The sequence below is a fragment of the Nicotiana attenuata genome, chromosome 1 (genome assembly GCF_001879085.1).
Source record: "Nicotiana attenuata strain UT chromosome 1, NIATTr2, whole genome shotgun sequence".
In the NCBI taxonomy this organism is placed as follows: domain Eukaryota; kingdom Viridiplantae; phylum Streptophyta; class Magnoliopsida; order Solanales; family Solanaceae; genus Nicotiana; species Nicotiana attenuata.
Window position 1 is genome coordinate 87,599,009 of NC_031989.1, and position 20,669 is coordinate 87,619,677.

Below are 20,669 nucleotides of genomic sequence, written 5' to 3' on the forward strand. Positions count from 1 at the left end.
TCCATAAAAACATTCGAAGAGATGCGAACAAGTTCTTGACGGTGCATGCTGGGGCGAAGAAAGCTTAAATAAGGGTGAATGATATCTTTGCCACCATACAATCTCCATAGGAAGGGCTGAGGGACTTCTTAGCCCGATTCAATAGGGTGAGGATGACTTTACTAGATGTCTCCAAAGGAATGGCCGTGACAGCCCTCGGAAATGGGCTAAACAGAGAAGGCTCAAAAGCAACCAGAAAACTGCTGAGCCGATGATTAAGTGCCAACGGTTACGTGGGACGAGATACACAGTGCCTACTGTGCTGAGGTCAGGGTAGACGACGAAGACCTCAATGGGCAACACGACGACTCACCTCAGTACAATCCGAACCCAGGATGGAACGTAGGGACAACGCAAAGAGAGACCCTCCAGTACGATGATCAAATAGAGACCGACATAAGCCTTATATCAGGGCACCCATCCCTAATTTCCATCTCGAAGACGACCCCTTTAGAACGAGATCAGACATCCACAGAAATGATCGAGGTATGCACCCTACTATCTACTCATAACTTTTTATCTCACCTACAGAGGTGGTCTACGCACTTGAGAAGCTTGGAGCAAAGGTGAAGTTGCCACTAAAGATGAGGTCTGACCCAGACACCAAGAAGTTTGACACCTACTGTAAATTCCACCAAGACCCTGGACACGAAATGGAAGACTGCCACTCTCTAATATTAGAGGTGGCAAACCTTCTGCAGCGAGGAAACCTCAAAGAGTTACTCAGCGTCAAAGGCAGAAACACTTTAGCAAGGGGTCGAGAACACCCAGGCCCACAAGCCACCTTCGCCCTCGCACCATCAACATGATTATTGGTGGCAGTGATGATGCCTCCATCAATGGCATCAAGTTCACAACCTTTCACAATCTTAAGAGATCAATCACCCATGAATGGTATGACAGCCTCCAAGAAAGTATCATCTTGATGAGTCAGATGCCGGCGATTTGACTTTCCCTCACAATGATGCACTTGTCATTACTTTACGAATTCTTGATACTGATGTTAGGAGACTTATGGTAGACGATGAAAGAGGGGCGTGCATCATCCATCCTCGAGTCCTCATACAGATGCGACTAGAGGATAAGATAGTGCCACACTGCATTACACTAACCGGTTTTAACAATGCAATTAAATGAACTTAGGGCAAGATCACACTCTCCGTCCTCGCTAGTAGGGTAATGTTGGAGACCGTATTCCACATCATGGACCAAGAGACAATATACAACGCTATCGTAGGACGACCATGGATACACCCCATGAGAACAGTCCCCTCCAACATGTACCAAGTGATCAAGTTCCCGACCCTTGGGGAATATTCAGCATACGAGGGAAACAACGCACATCCCCGGAATGCTATCGGGTTGCCTTGGACGGTACGACAACCCAACAAAAGAAAGAAAAAGAAAAAGAAGCATAACAATTAGCAAGGTCGAGGCCCCTACAGGTCGAAGCAAGGGACACCATTATGGACCCAGAAATGGTCGAAGCTGCAAATTGACCATAGAAGACCTCGATCCCGTCCAGCTAGATCACAACGACCTAAGAAAAAGGCTTCCATCGGCTGCAAGGTCCAAGACCTAGGTAAATTTAGCGAATTCTTAATAGCTAACACATATTTGTTTTCCTTTAGCCATGCAGATATGCCTGACATCCCTAAAGAGATAACCACGCACAAGCTAAATGAGGCCATCTATGAGAAAGTAGAGAAACTACTCGCCAATAGCTCTATAAGGGAGTCGAAGTACCCTAAGTGGATTGCCAATGTGGTGATGGTCAAAAAGAATAACAGGAAGTGGAGGATGTGTGTATACTTCATTGATCTGAACAAAGCCTGCCCAAAGGATTCATTCCCATTGCCACACATCGATTAGCTTATCGATACAACATCATGACACGAGCTACCAAGTTTTTATGGACGCTTACTCAGGCTACAATCAGATACTCATGGAAGAAGACGACCAAGAGAAAATCACATTCATTACTCACATTGGAACATACTGCTAAAGAGTCATGCCATTCGGGTTAAAGATGCGGGAGCTACCATTCAAAGGCTGGTCATGAGGATTTCAAAAACCAACTCTCCAAAACCATGGACGTATACATCGACGATATGTTGGTTAAGTACATAAGGGCCGAGGATCACATTGACCATCAAAAGGAAGCATTCGAAATATTGAGGAAGTTTCGGATGAAGCTGAACCGCTAGAAAATGCATTTGGCGTAACATTGGATAAGTTTTTAGGCTTCCAGGTATCACAACGCGGAATTGAAGTCAGCCCAGACAAAATTAAGGCTATTGACAGGATATCAGAGCGTTTAACCACTAACCAACAAGTCCAGTGACTGACGGGCCGAATCCCTGCCCTGTCCAGATTCATCTCAAGGTCGTCCAACAGGTGCCACCGGTTCTTCAACATACTCAAAAAGGATAACGGCCTCGAATGGACACCCTAATGTGTACAAGGGTTGAAGTAACTCAAGGAATATCTATTATCGCTACCCTTGCTCTCAAAGCCCGAAACCGAGGAATGTCTCCTCCTCTACCTTGCTATTTCAGAAGTAGCGATAAGTGCAGTCCTAGTTCGAGAAGACAAAGTTCCACAATCCCCAATTTATTATATCAAAAAAACACTTATCGACACCGAGATGAGGTATCCTTACCTCGAGGAATTGGCCACGGCCCTTGTTATAGCTTTAAAAAAGCTCAATCCATACTTCCAGTGCCACCAAATCTCGGTCGTCATCACGTTTCCATTAAGAAGCATATTTCACAACCCTGAGCTAATAGGGAGGCTGGCCAAGTGGGCGATCGAATTAAGTGAGGACGACATGACTTATCAGCCTCCACAGACATATAATCACAAGTGCTCACCGACTTTGTTGTGGACTATAGTTCAAAGGTAATGCCCGAGGCTGAGGAGGAAGCCACTCGAGCTCCTCACCTAACGTAGGACCTCAGGGTCCTGCATACCTATAGTGCATCCAATGCATGCGAGTCCAGACTAGGAATCTTGCTTGAAATTCCCACTGGCAAAGTCGTTCAAGAATATATAAGATGCCCAAATGTGGCTAACAATGAGGCCGAGTATGAGTCCGTAGATGCATGATTGAGATTGGCACTCGAATATGGGGCGAGACGTCCAAAGCTATGTTGCGACTCTTAGCTCGTTGTCAACTAAGTTACCAGGACTTTCAAGTTCAAGGAGCAATGATTGCAGAAATACCAGACCGAGATATGCAAACTACTACCCAAATTTGATGAATGCCAGCTCGACCATATTCCATGAACTCAGAACGTCAAAGCAAACGACCTCGCCAAATTGTCGTCGTAACAAAAAGCATAATTCTTGGGGATAGGAGCATGGTGCATCTCCTCGGCTTGGTACTAGACCATATCCAGGTAAAACCTGTAAACCTAACCTGGGACTGGCACAATTGTATTATAAACTATTTGCAGGATGGTACCTTCCCAAATGAAAAAATGGAAGCAGGAAGCTGAGAATGCAAACCTCTAGGTACAACCTCCTTTACAACGACTTTTATAAGAGAACGTATGGCGGCCCCTTAGCAAAATCTTTGGGCCCGAATCAAACCCAACGCATTCTCGAGGAAGTCCATTAAGGCCATTGTGACAGTCATTCCGATGACTGAGCACTGGTTAGGTGCCTCATACGGGTGAGATACTATTGGCCCACCATGAATAATGACACCCTAGAATTTATAAAGAAATGCGAGCGTGCCAGAAGTACGTCACGATAATCCACCAAGCAGTCGAACACCTCTATTCCGTCACCTCTCCATGGTCGTTCATTAAGTGAGGAATGGACATCGTGGGACCACTTCTGCCAGGATGAGGTAATGTTATATGCCTTTTAGTTTTGACTGACTACTTCTCTAAATGGGTGGAAGCAGGCGCATTCGCTCAAGTTTGCGAGCAAGAGGTAATCACCTTCATATGGAAAAACATCATCTGTTGATTTGGCATACCTAAAGAAATACGTTTCAATAACGGACCCAGTTTAGGGGAACAAAAATCACCGAGTTTTTTGAAAAATGGCACATTAAAAGGATACTCTCAACCCCTTACCACCCAGTCGACAACGGGCAAGCAGAGTCCACCAACAAGTAAATCTTAAACATCATGAAGAAGAGACTCGAAGAGGCTAAGGCCCGTGATAGGAAATACATCCAAGACTATTGTAGGCGCACCGGCAACCCCAAAAATAAGCATAGGAGAAATACCCTACTTCGTAGTCTGTGAGATTGAAGCAGTCATACGGGTTAAAGCTGGAGAACCCAGCCTAAGGTACATCAATGAGAGCCGCAATGACAATGACAATAATAGAAGACATGACCTTAACGAGATCAAGGAGCAAAGAGCTATGGTGTATCTAATAATGGTCACACAAAAACAACAAGCAGAACGCTACTAAAACAAAAAGGCCAAGGTATAGTTAGTCAAGATCGGGGATTATGTGCTCAAATCCAAGACCCACACAAGAAGAGATCCTTGAAAAGGCAAATTAGGAGCAATTTGGGATGGACCATACAAAATCATAGGCAAGGCAGGCAAGAGTTCATTCCAACTAGAGACATTGGAAGGAAAGCTCTTACCAAACAACTAGAACATTAGCCACCTCCAATACTTCAACTTTTGACAAACAAGGAGTGCCCCATAAGTCGCACTCGTTTTCCCTCACTTGAGTTTTATTCCAACAGAGTTTTCTCATGTAGGTTTTTAATAAAGCAACGGATGGGACACTTCGAGCTAGAGTACGGGATAACATAGACATTTTCATTGTCCGACTCCTCAAAAATTCCAAGTCGAACAATGAAGGGACTATATACAATGGGACTGGGACTGGAACGTCAGCCAACACCCAAAACATGTAATTTTCACCAAAAACTCCTCATGGAAAAATGATGTAATCTATGCGATGATATTGAAATAAATGAGATACCCATTCATTGAAACAAACGGTCATCTTCTGACCGGACACTATACAACGCCGGCACCGGCGAACACCCAACCCACCAGGTAAGCTTCCGTCCATCTCTCCCCTTCCCTCTCCCTCTTCTACCGCTCCTCTCTCTCCTCTGTATTCCCTCCCTCCCACCCCCCAACCCTAATAGTGGTCGCCGGGAAACTGTGTTCTGCCGGAAATTTTTCCGGCGACTGCTGGTAGCTTCACTCTACCTCTCTTTCTCTTCTTCTTCTCTCATCTGCAATCCCTAGATCCCCCTTTTATTTTCATTTTCTTGTGGCACCTTTGGGGCTGGTCATCGGCTGCCTTCACCGGTGCCTTCTCCGGCATCGTGAAAGCGGGCAGCTAAAGCTGTCAGACAGTGGGTCACTAAGTGCAGTGGTGACAACATCCCCCCTACCCTCCCCGTTTGGTCTTCGTGTGTCTTTTCTAAATTTTAGGTGGAAAGTCGTGGCGTTTGGACAAGCAACACGGGTCACCTCCGATTGGCATTAGCAAGGGATAGCGGGAATTTGGAAGTGAGCGCGGTACATTGATCCAGGTTTTGTTCTCGGGAGTTGGTACCTCCCGGTCTCTTGTTTCCCTTCATCTTGTGATAGGTTGTTGTTGTCTTATTAGTTGATACTAGTCTAGGCAATTTTTTAGCAGACCTGTAGTACTTCCTGTTCCCTTGGTGTTTGGTCATTGATTGTTCTGGCTGTGGTCTGTGATGGTAGAATAAGGTCATGTCCACAGGAGGGGCGGGAGGGGATAGGGGGCGGGGCAGGGGGCAAGGAGGGTAAGGGGAGTAAGGGGGAAACGGTGCATTTAGGTTGAGAATCGGGTCGTGGAACGTAGGGACATTAACGGGTAAGTCTATCGAGTTGGCGAAGGTTCTCCAGAAGAGGAATGTCAATATAGCATGTGTCCAGGAGACTAAATGGGCAGGATCGAAGGCGAGTAATGTAGATGGGTTTAAACTGTGGTACTCTGGATGCTCGAAGGGTAAGAACGGAGTGGGTATTCTGGTGGACAGGGACCTTAGGGAGTCGGTGGTTGACGTTAGGCGGGTGAGTGATAGATTAATATTTATTAAGTTAGTGGTCGGAGGGCTCACTCTAAATGTTATTAGCGCATACGCGCCTCAAGCGGGTTTGGATGAAGAGGTTAAGAGGTGTTTTTGGGAGGGTTTGGATGAAGTGGTGCGTGGTATCCCGCCCACGGAGAAGTTATTTATAGGAGGGGATTTCAACGGGCATATCAAAGCGTCTGCCAGTAGTTATGGCGAGGTGCATGGTGGTTGTGGATTTGGGGTTAGGAACGGAGGTGGAACTTCTCTATTGGGTTTCGCCAAGGCTTTTGAGTTTGTGATAGCGAACTCTATGTTCCCAAAAAGAGAGGAACATTTCGTTACTTTTCAGAGTACGGTGGCTAAGACTCAGATTGATTATCTGCTTCTAAGGAAGTTTGATAGAGGGTTGTGCAAAGGGTTGCAAGGTTATCCCAAGTGAGTCACTCACGACCCAACATCGGCTCTTGGTGGTGGATATCAGCATCCCGATGAGGAGGAAGAGGAGGGTGGTTCGGAGTAGCCCGAGGATTATGTGGGGTGCCTTGACGAAGGAGAAAGCTCAAGAGCTCGGGAGGAGGCTATTGGCTATGGGGGCCTGGAGAAGTGGTGGGGAAGCTAGCGGTATGTGGACGATGACGGCGAACAGTATTAGGAAGGCGGCACAAGAGGTACTAGGGGTCTCGAAGGGTTACTCGGGCGAGCACAAGGGTGACTGCTGGTGGAACGCCGAGGTCCAGGGTAAGGTAGAGGAAAAGAAAGCGGAGTATCGACAGTTAGTGGAGAGTACGGATGAGGAGGAGAGGCAGAGGAACATAGTAAGTTATAAGGAAGTTAAGAAGGTGGCGAAGTTAGCGGTCACGGAAGCGAAGAGTGCAGCATTTGGTCGCATATACGAAGAATTGGGGCAAAAAGGCGGAGACAAGAAGTTGTTCCGGCTGGCCAAGGCGAGGGAGAAGATGACTCGGGATCTAGACCAAGTAAGGTGCATCAAGGATGAGGAAGTCCGAGTGTTAATAGAGGACGCGCAAATTAAGCGGAGGTGGCAGACGTACTTCCATAAGCTACTGAATGATGAAGGGGAGAGAGACATTGTGCTAGGGGAATTGGAGCACTCCGAGTGTCACCGAGATTTTAGCTACTGTAGGCGCATTAGAGTCGAGGAAGTTTTCGGGGCTATGCGTAAGATGAGCAGGGGCAGAGCGACAGGGCCAGATGAAATCCTAGTAGAATTTTGGAAGTCTGTGGGTAGAGTAGGATTGGAGTGGCTAAGTGGGCTGTTTAATGTTATTTTCAAGACGAAGGAGATGCCAGAGGAATGGAGGTGGAGTACGATGATTCCGCTATACAAGAACAAAGGCGATATCCAGAACTGTAACAACTATAGGGGCATCAAGCTATTGAGTCATACCATGAAAGTGTGGGAGAGGGTAGTGGAAGCGAGGGTGAGGAGGCTGGTGTCGATATCAGAGAATCAGTTTGGGTCCATGCCTGGCCGATCCACTACAGAAGCGATCCATCTTATTCGGAGGTTGGTGGAACTGTACAGGGATAGGAGGAGAGATTTGCACATGGTGTTTATTGACCTAGAGAATGCCTATGATAAGGTACCTAGGGAAGTTATTTGGAGATGTCTGGAGGTGAAAGGTGTTCCGGTGGCACATATTTGGGTGATTAAGGATATGTATGATGGAGCTAAGACTTGGGTTAAGACAGTGGGGGCGACTCGGAGCATTTTCCGGTTGGTATGGGACTACACCAAGGATCTGCGATCAGCTCGTTCTTATTTGCCCTGACAATGGACGCACTGACACACCATATCCAAGGGGAGGTGCCATGGTGTATGTTATTCGCTGATGATATAGTACTGATTGATGAGACGCAAAGCGGTGTTAACGAGAAATTGGAGGTTTGGAGACATACCCTTGAGTCTAAAGGTTTCAAGCTGAGCAGGACTAAGACTGAATACGTGGAGTTCAAGTTCCCAAGAAAGGGAGCTTCAAGTACCTGGGCTCGATTATTCAGGGGAATGGGGATATTGACGAGTGTCACGCACCGTGTAGGAGTGGGGTGGATGAAATGGAGGCTAGCGTCTGGTGTTCTGTGTGACAGGAAGGTGCCTCCGGAACTTAAAAGAATGTTCTATAGAACAGTGGTTAGGCCGGCCATGTTGTATGGTGCAGAGTGCTGGCCAGTGAAGAATTCCCATATCCAGAAGATGAAATTTGCAGAGATGAGGATGCTGAGATGGATGTGCGGACACACTAAGCTAGATAAGATTAGGAATGACGATATTCGGGGGAAGGTGGGCGTGGCTCCCATGGAAGAAAAGATGCGGGAAGCTAGGCTTAGATAGTTCGGGCACGTAAGGAGGAGAAGCCTGGATGCACCGGTGAGGAGGTGTGAACGACTGGCCTTGACGGGTATAAGGAGAGGTAGAGGGCGGCCTAAGAAATATTGGGGAGAAGTGATCAGGCAGGACATGGTGCAGATGCAGATTTCCGAGGACATGGCCCTTGATAGGAAGTTGTGGAGGTCGAGCACTAGGGTGGTAGCTTAGGAGACAGGAGGCTAGTGTGATAGTGTCTTGCTTTGGGCTGCTAGGGGCTCCAGTTGTGTTCTTAATACTTCTTTAGGGTCGAAAAGTTAGGCTTTAGTAGGTTTAGCGGCCATGTATGTACATATTATTCCTTTGCGTATGTAGTATTGTGCCTTTGTTGATGTTTAGTGTTAATACTTTGCTCTCTATTTTCTGATTATTGCGTTGCTGGTGTTATATGTTAGGTTTCCTTTGCTGCTACTGATACATTGTCTCTTTCTTTCTTGAGTCGAGGGTCTACCGGAAACAGCCTCTCTACTCCTCCGGAGTAGGGGTAAGGTCTGCGTATACACTATCCTCCCCAGACCCCACATGTGGGATCTCACTGGGTTGTTGTTGTTGTTGTTGACCCATTCATTGAAACTACTCTCCTAAAATGTAACTTCGGCCAGCTTAAACAATGCCTATCAGCCCTTGGCCACGTCATAATGAAAAGGTACGTTTGACCAGCCCGAACAATACCTATCGGCCTTTGGCCACATCATAAATAAAAGGTACGTTCGACCAGCTCGAACGACACCTATCGGCCCTTGGTCATGTCTTAGCGAAAAGGTAAGTTCGACCAGCTCGAACAACACCTATTGGCCCTTGGCCACGCCTCAAATAAAAGGTAAGTTCGACGAGCTCGAACAACACCTATCGGCCCTTGGACATGCCTTATTTTGACCAGCTTGAACAACATCTATTGGCCCTTGGCCACGACTTAATTAAAATGTATGTTCGACCAACTTGAACAAATCCTATAGGCCCTTGGCCACGACCTAACTAAAAGGTACGTTCGACCATCTCTAACAACACCTATTTTCCCTTGTCTACGTCACAATAAAATGGTATATCCGACCATCTCGAAAATATCTATCGACCCTTGGCCACATATAACAGAAATGTACGTTCGACCAACTCGAACAACACCTATGATCCCTTAGCCGCGATTTAACTAAAAAGGTACGCTCAACTAAACTCAAACAAAACTCCACGGCCTATGGCCACTCAACCCCACAACTATCGCAACCTAGAGGATAACGACGAAGGAAGGAATTATAGAGGCAATGCATACAAGTAGACAAACAAAGTATACAAAAGAAAGGTGTGTATAAAACAAAAACCAACTTTGATATTCAAATAAAAAGTCTTTACGAAGGCACACGAAGACACCAATAAAAAGAAGAGAAAAATACAAGTTAAACAAAAACTAAGGCAGAATATCTAATGGCCATCACCACCCTAGTCTCCGCCACCATCTTCGTCCTCGCCTCGATTATAAGCAAAATCGCATCAGGCACTGTCTTCAATCTGGTCAAAGCTATTTTCATCATCATCCTCGGCATTAGGCTGATGTGTATTGGGGTTATAGCCACAAGACAATCGACCTTCACGAGCCTTAGCTTGAGCCTCCTCCAAAGCCGTTTCAAAGACGAAGCTCGTCTGACCCAACACGCTAACTACCTCTACTCGAGCTTCTGTGAGGATCCACTTCTCATATCGTTCTCAAGGGACGGTAGAAACTCAGCGGCAGAAGAAGTATAGGGCCATTCAAGCAGTCTGGAATTCTCTCCCTCCAAAGTAGAAACCCGCTCAAGCAACACGACGTTCTCTTTCTCCAATTCACCAATCTTCTCCTCGAGCCTGGCTTCCTTAGCTTCAACCATCGATCGAACATTTTCCTAGTTGACACGAAGGCTTTTGTTCGCCAACTCTAAAAGAGCGGCTCTTTTTCATGTTTCCCTCTAGGAAGACTCTGCCTCCTCGAGATGCTGCTATGTACCAGCTACCTCTCCCTCTAAGCTCATCCATTTTGGACTAACACTCATTCAACTGATCTTGCAGTTGATCAACACGTTTCTGAAGGTCGCAGTACTGGGCTTCCACGCCCCTGCTCAGCTCTAGGTACTCCTTCTTTTTCTTTAACTCCTTCTCGTGAGTGCTTAACTGCTCCACATATATGAGAAATTCTTCATATTTCTTTCTCATCTCTTCCCTCGGGACAGATATATCGACCCCTCACGAAGCCGCTTCTCAGCTTTCTTATACCACCCTCAATACTCTTCATACTTCGACATTATTTTTTGGTGAATCTCCTTCTGCCTCTTCTCTCTCCACACACTCCCAAGTTCCAAGATAACAGTCTGCACAATAAAAAAGGAGTAAGTAAGGTCAGACTCAAAAGCAAATCAAAGAGAAAGAAAAAGAAGAGGGAAATAGTTTACCTTGAGAGCAAGGTCGGCGATGCTCTTAGAAAGAATACTATCACTCATCTCCCCAAGAGTCTTGTGCTCGACATCAGTGCAAAGGGGTCGAAAGAATGGATTACGTCCTCAGTGTTCTTGAGTAAATCGCGACTCACTAGGATCATGATAGTCCTCGACCCCACTACTCTAACATCAATTTGAGTCTTCCCATTGTCGATCATCTCATGATCTTCAAGGTCGAGGTCGGAATCAGACTCGTCACTAATAAACTCAACCCGCTCATCATTATGCTCGGCATGCATCTAGCCTTTCCTCTTGTCAGCATGAGAAGCTTCTTGAACTGGGTTAGAAAATGATGCCTACCCATACTCGCGACGAGTAGAGGCATCATCAACTACATTTACGGCTACCTCATCCTCTTCTGATCAAAGGGAAGTAGCAACGTCAAGTACCTCCAAGATGGTCACCTATATGGCTGCCCCTGTATCTCTCTCGGCTATTGCTGCCACGACATCTCGCTCTGCGACCTCGGGAGAGACTTCCGATAAATCAACCACCATCGGTACACCTTCTTCCCCATTTATGGCTTTTCTCTTCCTGGGCCTTAGGTCCGTATTGCGTGGAGACACTTCCTCATCTTCAATGGAAGGGGGAGCCAAAGGAGGAATGTGCATAGCGGTAGAAATGGGAGCAGGAGTGGAGGAATCCATGCCCCTCCTTCTCCTAAAGGAAGGCATCAATGCCAAGTTCCTCTTAGAGACCTCGTTGTGGGGGCCTGGAAAGAAAGATAAAAGACGAGAACAATATAAAGTGAAAGTATGAATTCAACGCCATCCAGAACAACGTTACCTTTCGGAGGGGAAGTCTATTTGTATTTCTGCCAAAAGCTCGGCCAATCATGGATCCCCACACTGAAAGGAAGGATTTGCCTAACCCAGTTGGCGAGGTGCGTCGTCAGTTGAAGTCTTTGAGTAGTAGCTGCAGAAATAAGAAGGGTTAATTCGCAAAGTTAGAATGCATAATTGCAAGGAGTGAGGACAAGTAAAAACACTTATAGGCATGGTTCCAAACTTTAGGAAAGTTTGTGACGTCAGATACAACAAACTCGGTCTTGACATAAAAGAAGTTGAGCAGAAATTGTCAACTACCCTTATCATCCGTCTTGACAATGTGGGATTTGTTTCCACGATGGCGAATGTTTAACATAGTACCACGATAGAAGGTTGGAATAAAATGGTGCACAATATGTCGAAGAGTGATCTCAATGTTGGCCAATTCGGCAAACTTTGACAACTTCTTAACCACCTTGTAGGTCACGGGCGCGAGTTGGGCTAGGCAGACCCAGTAGTAGCGGCAGAATTCCTCCACCAATGATGGAATAGGAAGAGAGTAGCTGATGGTGAAGAGGTAGGCATAGAGGTGCATTACCCTAGGCGGTAGGTATATACTTCGTCCTTGCTTGCGGGTGCAATTTCTGCTTGGTCAAGGATGCCAAGCTTAGCCCTGAACTCCGCTAATAGTTTGGCCGATAAAGAGGATCGGAAAACCTCAGCCACTACCTCCGATTGCCGTTGCAGGTTCAATTTTGCATCAGGGTTACGGGGAATAATCTCTTCCACTGAAGGAAGGACCTCCGCTTCAGCGGCGGTGGTGACATATCCTTCACGAAAGGAGGTTGCAACAACTAGTGGAATAACTTGAATATCTTCATTAGCATTAGAAGGTAAATTTGACGTGATTGTAAAGGTTAAAGAATGTTAGAGGACAAAAAGTTGATAAAATAGGAAGCAAGGTTATAGAATTATGAGCTAGAGAAAACAATTCAAAGAAAGCAAAGGCAAGTCTAACAGCAACAATGACGGCAATACTCAAATAATGGTGATCATCTCCCTCTTTATAGAGGAGGAACCTCGAAATTGGAGCGGTTCACTATAATGGCTTTCTAAATAAAAATGGCAGAACTAATCAAAAAGCTGCGCGTGTCCTGACACAATGTATCGGGAGTAAGCGTCATCATGATGAATGACGTTATGACGTCACATCCCATCCATGACAGGATTTCTCTAGAGGTCACTCGGGAAGATTAAGGGTTTGAAATATGTGACTCTCAAAGCGCCACGTAATCTGCCTCTTATGGCGACCACGACCGCTATTATCCACTCATCAAGCCCGTCCATGAGGACGACCTCGATAAGCGGAGGGACTAACTAATATGGGCAAAAAATTTCATGTTACATGTTTGACCTGTTCAACGGAGATAAAGCCTTTGAAGGCTGTGATGTGTCAACCTAATTTCACGTGAAGAAGACGGATTGTTGTCGAGGTCGAAGTGGCTCGATAGAAGACAAGGACGAGGGTGAGCATCCGTCCTCGGTGTGCAGTAACGACTAGTTTGAGGATTTAGATTCCCTAGAGAGTATTCCAGTGAATATTCTTCTCTGTTATACTATCTAGGGTTTTGTAGCCCATATACTCTTATAAATAGTAAGAGGGGTAGTTCTAGAAGGGGGATCAAATGCTTTTTGTAAAGAACAACATTGACATTCTCTGTGAAGATTCTCTCTTTGTTGAATACATAAAAAGTTTACCGTGATACTCCTTTTCTCTATGTTTCTCTCCCGATTCAAGAAGAATTGGAATATTCAATTGCTTATCATCATCCATCATCGTCATAAAGCTCAGCGAAAAATCTCACCCTTGTCGGGTGAACCTTATTCCATTGTTATTTAAATGCCATTTATTGTCATTTATTGTTGTTTTTCATGTTCTTAAGCCATTATTGCTCCATAATTGCTCTAAGACATTCTTTTCGTAAAAATACTAGATCTACCACTTGGATATTAATATTGACTTGGATTAATCATTTTCTCTATAAATTTAACTGTATAAAAACCTAGATCTAAATTTTGGGTTATACAATAGAATATGAAAGTAGTTAGCGCACGCGATATATGCTGTATGTCATAACAATCAGCGTTGTTAAAAACAGATTAGAAAATGAACATTCAACTTAAAATGAAAAGATAGTCAAGCGTTTAATTTATTGTCGGTTAACTAAATTAAATGAACGGAATTCAATTTTAATATTGATTTTTGAGCCTTTGAGTTCACACCTAAATGTCACAATTAGATAGTAATCACCATACTTATGTAACGATTTTCTTAAAATCTTGACAAGGTGTAAAAAGTAATTTCCAAACAATGCTTTTTGTAACATATGTCACCGACTCGTCAAACATGCTTTTCAACCAAGGGACATGGAAAAATGATTAGGTTAACATGCAATACAGAGTGGGTTGTATGACTAAATATATCACACCTTTTGTACGTGGAACTGGTAAAGAATTGGAACTTTCCTTGACGTGTGCATTCTTTTCTTGAGTTTGAAATGAAGTTTGAAACATTATGCGAAGAATTAGGATGTATTTGATGACTCAAAAGTCTTGTTCATTTATTTACTTATATTTTCTTGGACCAAACTTTACGTTGCGAAATGTCACAGTCTGTCAGAAAAATGTCTGACAAGATTTAAAAAAACTTATGTGGATGTCTTTGGTTCAATTCAATATAGGTTGCTTAGAACGAAAGCAGAATAGTACCAGTGGTACCATACTTTATTTATTATGCTGGACCGACACAGAAGAGATACTCAAATATTAGCATATCCGCTCGGGTATATTTTACTCTAATATTAGTATACTCGAAGGAACCTCATGCGTCTGCAACCAGAAAGTATGTTCACAAAGATCCGAGTATACCATTGAAAGTACTCAGTGAACTTCGTAGACTACCTAAGAGGTCGTTTGGTACATGGGATAAGGATAATAATTCCGAAATAAATATTGAAATTAATTTAATTTCATGTTTGATTTGGAATAGTAGCTAATTTCGCGATAACTTTTACTCTATCCGATCACTTTAATTGACTTTTTGACATTTTTTTTGTGTCCATTATTTGATTTTTTCAGATATCAAGAAGGAATTAATTTTTTTTCAAAGTTGTACTTGGAGTAAAGAGCGTAGGAGTATTTATTATAGTTCCAATGAACAAAATAATGTTAATAATTTTATTGTTAATTAATGCTAAACGATGGATTCCTTAATATGTATGAAAATAATAAAAAAATCAATTAAAATGGACCGGAGAGAGTATTAAAATGATGAGATTAGTTATCCCATATGAAAGGTGGAATAATTAATCTCGTAGAATATCGCACCATATGAGATATCCCACCATTGTACCAAACGACTTCTAAATATTGTGACAAGTTTTACTAAAAACATGAAATGCACAAGTAGCACAGATACATTATGAAAATTGATAACTGAAGAAAATATAGCACACAACTGAATAACTAAATCACGGATGTTATCATAAATGTGGCTTTGCAAGCATGGAGGCCTCAACCTCGGCAATACCTCATTTCAGGCTGCAGGTTTCCCCCTAACCCCAATAATCTTAAGTAACCTTCAACACTAGGAGGTCTCATCCTCGATATAGTTGTGGCTCTGCAAGCATAGAGGCCTCAAACTCTACCATTGTACATATCATACTTGGGGATCTCGCCTTAACCAGAATAAAAGCATTACAATTACATACAGGGGCGGATCTACGTATAAGGACGAGGTGATACGCCACCCACAAGTTTTAGTCGAGATTATGCAATAGTATATATACATGCAAGTATATATACAAAGAATGTATACAAATATTTTAAGTGGCGTCCTCAATAACAAAAAGGTTCAAGTTGCCATTGGTAGGACACTGCCATTTTCACCCAAATGGCGGGGGTTTGAATCTTACCCAGCTCACTTTTTTAAAAGTTTGGTGCATGATAATTACAGGAGGATCCTTTGTTTCTTCGTTCTCTTTACTTAATTGCTCTTTGTTATTTATTATTAGGTCCTATTGACTTTTTCTTTGATCTTATTAGTTTGTTTTGAAATTTTTTTTCTCCTTTTTTTTTTCTAAACATTTTGCAGAAAATATATATATAAAAAAATATTTCACAAATCTATTCAAAGAAATCCCCATTATTGCACTTTCCTAACTCCTTCATCATTTATCAATAGATAAAGAAAAATTAATTGTTTTCTCCAGGACAACAACTCTGGAAATGAGTTCCCTATGAACTATGACTACCTGAACTACCATGTGAAACCTGGAGCGCTAACTGTACCAACCTGATAGGATGGCCTATACCAAAAGAAGCCCTGTCTAGACTAGGCACTACTGAAACCACCAATATGATGAGGCCTCTTATCAGATGTCACCTCTATCACCTTCGCACGAATCTGTTCAATCCTCCTAGCGATCTCAACCACTTGAGTAAAAGAAGTCTTAGTCTCGGCCTTTCTAGCCATCTGAAGTCTTATACCATAAGGAAGACCCTTTATAAACCTCCACACCTTATCCCTCTCAGTAGAAATTAGGATAACTGCCTGACAAGAGAAATTAATAAATTTAGTCTCATATCAGGTGACTTTCATACAACCTGCAAATTTGCTCAAACTAACTGCACAGATCATCTCTCTAAGCGAGGGGGATAAACTTTTTAAAGTAAAGTTGTGAAAATTGAGCCCATGTAAGAAGAGGTAATCCTGCTGGCCTACCCATCTCATAAGTCTGCCACCACCTCTTTGCTGAATAGTGTATTTGAAAGATAGTAAAATCAACACCATTGGAATCAACAAGTCTCAAATTACGCAAAATCTCATGGCAACGGTCTATGAATTTCGGGGCATCCTATGAAGACGCATCATTGTAGTGAGAAGGAAACAACTTCTAGAACCTATCCATCCTCTTCAACTCATCATCTCACATCTCGGTCCTAACCTCAGGGTGCATGGCAACAATAGGCTGAACCACCCCAACTAGTAATACTCATAGGGTTTGATATCCATGCAGCATCATCTCTATTATGTGTGTAGGCGAAATATGACAAGCACCATTTCTCAACCACATATCGAGCCTTCAAAAATGAAATTACCCTACTAATAGAATGGCCAAGGGTCTCTCTCCACTCTAATCTTGTTAACCCTGGCATAGCTAAAGTAACAATCGGCGTGCCAATCCAAGTTGCGTGATATGAGGACAACCAATACATACAAAAAATAACCTTAAAATCCACTATATCCAATAACAAGAGATCAACTACAGTATCAAAATCGTTGACAGTAACCACACAAGATCGATACACTTGATCAACCACTGTAGAATCTCCAACTATTATAGACACAAAGATAGGAATATCAAGAGAATTACGAGGCATACTCAAGTGCGATGCAAAATATGAAGACACATAAAATAAGTAGAACTCGGATCAAACAACACCGGAGTATCTCTATGACAAACTGAGATAATACTTGTGATGACCGAATCAGACGACTCTGCCTCGGGCCTATTAGGAAATACATAACAACAGGGATGAGCCCTAACAAGCTATCCTCCACCTCTAGGAAGACCTCTCACCGACTGGCCTCTACCTCTAGCTTGTTGACCCATACCCCTATCTAGCTAGGCGGGTGATGTAACAAAGGGTACCAAATTATGTCATGAGTACATTGCTGCGGCATACTATTCTGCGACATGGGGCAAACCCTCGCGACGTGCCTCAAATCTCCACACATTTAGCAATCCTTCTATTGACGTGGCTGTTAAACCTAAAGCTGTCCCTGACAACCTGAATAACCATTATGCACACTCTATGTTGGAGGTGCACTAATATGATCTAGAGATGCACTAAATGATGGCTGCTCGAAATGAGTTCCCTATGAACTATGACTACCTGAACTACCATGTGAAACCTGGAGCGCTGACTGTACCAGCCTGATAGGATGGCCTATACCAAAAGAAGCCCTGTCTAGACTAGGCACTACTGAAACCACCAATATGATGAGGCCTCTTATCAGATGTCACCTCTATCACCTTGGCACGAATTTATTCAATCCTCCTAGCGATCTCAACCACTTGATAAAAGAAGTCTTAGTCTCGGCCTTTCTAGCCATCTGAAGTCTTATACCATAAGGAAGACCCTTTATAAACCTCCACGCCTTATCCCTCTCAGTAGAAATTAGGATAACTGCCTGACAAGAGAAATTAATAAATTTAGTCTCATATCAGGTGACTTTCATACAACCTGCAAATTTGCTCAAACTAACTGCGCAGATCATCTCTCTAAGCGAGGGGGATAAACTTTTTAAAGAAAAGTTGTGAAAATTGAGCCCATGTAAGAAGAGGTAATCCTGCTGGCCTACCCATCTCATAAGTCTGCCACCACCTCTTTGCTGAATAGTGTATTTGAAAGATAGTAAAATCAACACCATTGGAATCAACAAGTCCCAAATTACGCAAAATCTCATGGCAACGGTCTATGAATTTCGGGGCATCCTATGAAGACGCATCATTGTAGTGAGAAGGAAACAACTTCTAGTTATCCAACTAATTGATACTCCAACTAGTTCAATTCCTTGTTATCCAATTTTTCTTACACTAAATTCCACTTTTTCAAGTACGAAAAAGTGAAATAGGCATGAATCAACGTTTGCAACCATTAATTCTAACTTTGAAGCATAAACAAGGCTAAATAACTTATAGCACATTTAATAGCAAGTATTAATATTAAACACCCATAACTTTTACACACCTGGGTTGGATCACAAAACTAGATAAAATCCAGTGACTCGTGACATTGGAAATGGAAAAATCAAAAAAAGAAGAAATTAAAGACATAAAGCTAAATTAAAATGGAAAGGTAATTAATCTTCTCTAATTTTAGCTCAAAGTTTCCCCAAAGAGCTAATAATAACTACCAGATGTTGCTACAATACAATATAGATGCCCAAAAAGTGTTTCACGCCTATTTATAGTACTCCGAAATTCCTAACAAAAATACCCTAACATCTTCAGTTCGTGCTTTGCTGGGCTATTGCTGTGAGTGCTATCGATTTGAGGAGTTCTGCGGCCGCACATTATCTTTTGAGACCGCACTTCATTTTCTGCAGCTGCACTAAATTACTACGAGCCACACTTTGAGGAGGCTTCAGACGTTGTTCGACTGCATCTTCTCTGATCTATCAGGCTTGCCAGTGCGAACTTGTTTTCCGGACCAAGTGCGACCAAAATTTTTGGTCTGTGTACCACACTTTCAGTTCCTCTTTTGCGGCTGCATTTCATCTTTGTAGGCTGCATTTTCTTTTGCGGTCGTAGATGAAATTTTGCGGACCACACTATTCTTTGTATTTTTCCTCTTTACTGATCTTAGCTGGAACATCTCCTCTTTGACTTATATTTCTTCATATAGCTCACATTCTCCAGCACACCTGCAATTCACCCATTTTCATTAGATTTAGAGACAAAAATCATTGCTTTCGGACTTAATACTAAAGCAACAAGGTACTAATAAGTGGTTAAAATCCACACTTATCAACTCCCCTAAACTTAAGTCTTTGCTTCTCCTCGAGCAACTAGATCAACTCCCTATTTCCCGCATTGTATGATAATGTGAAGGTGTCACTTACAAGTCATTTATACTCAGTTGGGACCAACAATTACCCGCAACACTTATGCATTCTAAACAAGGTGTCAAATATTTCAAAAAGGTGCAGCTTGCTCATCTCATGTAATTCTAGTGAAATATTTGAACCTCAAGAGTTGACTTCATTCGTCAAGGATTCTTGTTCTTTCATATAAATAATGGTGGACTCCAAACTCTTTCTCTTCTACCTTCCATTTGATGCTTACTTCAAGTTTTAACACTCAATTTCTAGTGTATACGGTGAAATCGGAGGGTCCAATTTCTTGTCATTAAGACATTTCGGAAGATCACCTCGAAGGCTCGATGCCGCAGCCGAGTATCTTTCCTCGAGGGTCGTCAACACTCGACCCCAGGGTAGTAATGATCACAGTAATGGTGGAAATGGGGAGTTCCCAAGGCACGCGGCTAGGGTTGACACAGTCTAGCGGGCTACTCTGAACCCAAATCAGGGCGTCATTCAGCCGTCCCATCCCCATATCTATGTAATTAATGTACTTTGTACTATGTGGGGATTTCCCTCCTATATAAAGGGAGTCCTTGTCAATTTGTAAGGGATCTGTTGCTTCAGCTGCTCCATAAGAAATATAAAAGAACATTCTCTCTGCTCTCTTACATATTCTCTTGATATTATTGCTCCAATTTATTATCTTCATTATTGTTCATTATTTATTGCTTATCATTGGCCATAAAGAGCCTTCTTTGATTTTATCATAGCTATTAGTCATACTTCGATTACCCTCGATAGCTCACAGTCGAGCCCCGAAATCGACCTCGAGCCCCGGAATCGACCTCAAGGCCCCGGATCGACGAGCTCGAGGCCCCTGATTGTCTACTTATCGGTTTGATTATCATTTCATCCGTAACTCTTATTTCGCTTCTAAATCTCACATACATAGCATCAGCTGCTTAACAACCGGCATAAAAATAGATCGTGTATTTTTAGAGTCCCATAATCAAATTTAATTGTAATTACCATTTTCACGGTAAACAGTTTGGCGCCCACCGTGGGGATAAAAATAATGGTGATTATTTTCTTGCTGGTTCCATTATACAACGCAAGTTATCTTTCACGCTTTTTCTTGTCCAAAGATCTTTGATTTCAGGTCGGAATGTATGATTCAGTAAAAAATAACCTTGAGAACCACGGAGACAAAGGTGTGGTTGTTCCAGGTGTTGGTGATCCACCACAAAACCTTGAGAACGCACCAGGACCAATTCCGGTGGACGAAGTCTCGTGCGACGCTCAACACGTTGAAATAAGCTCCCACACT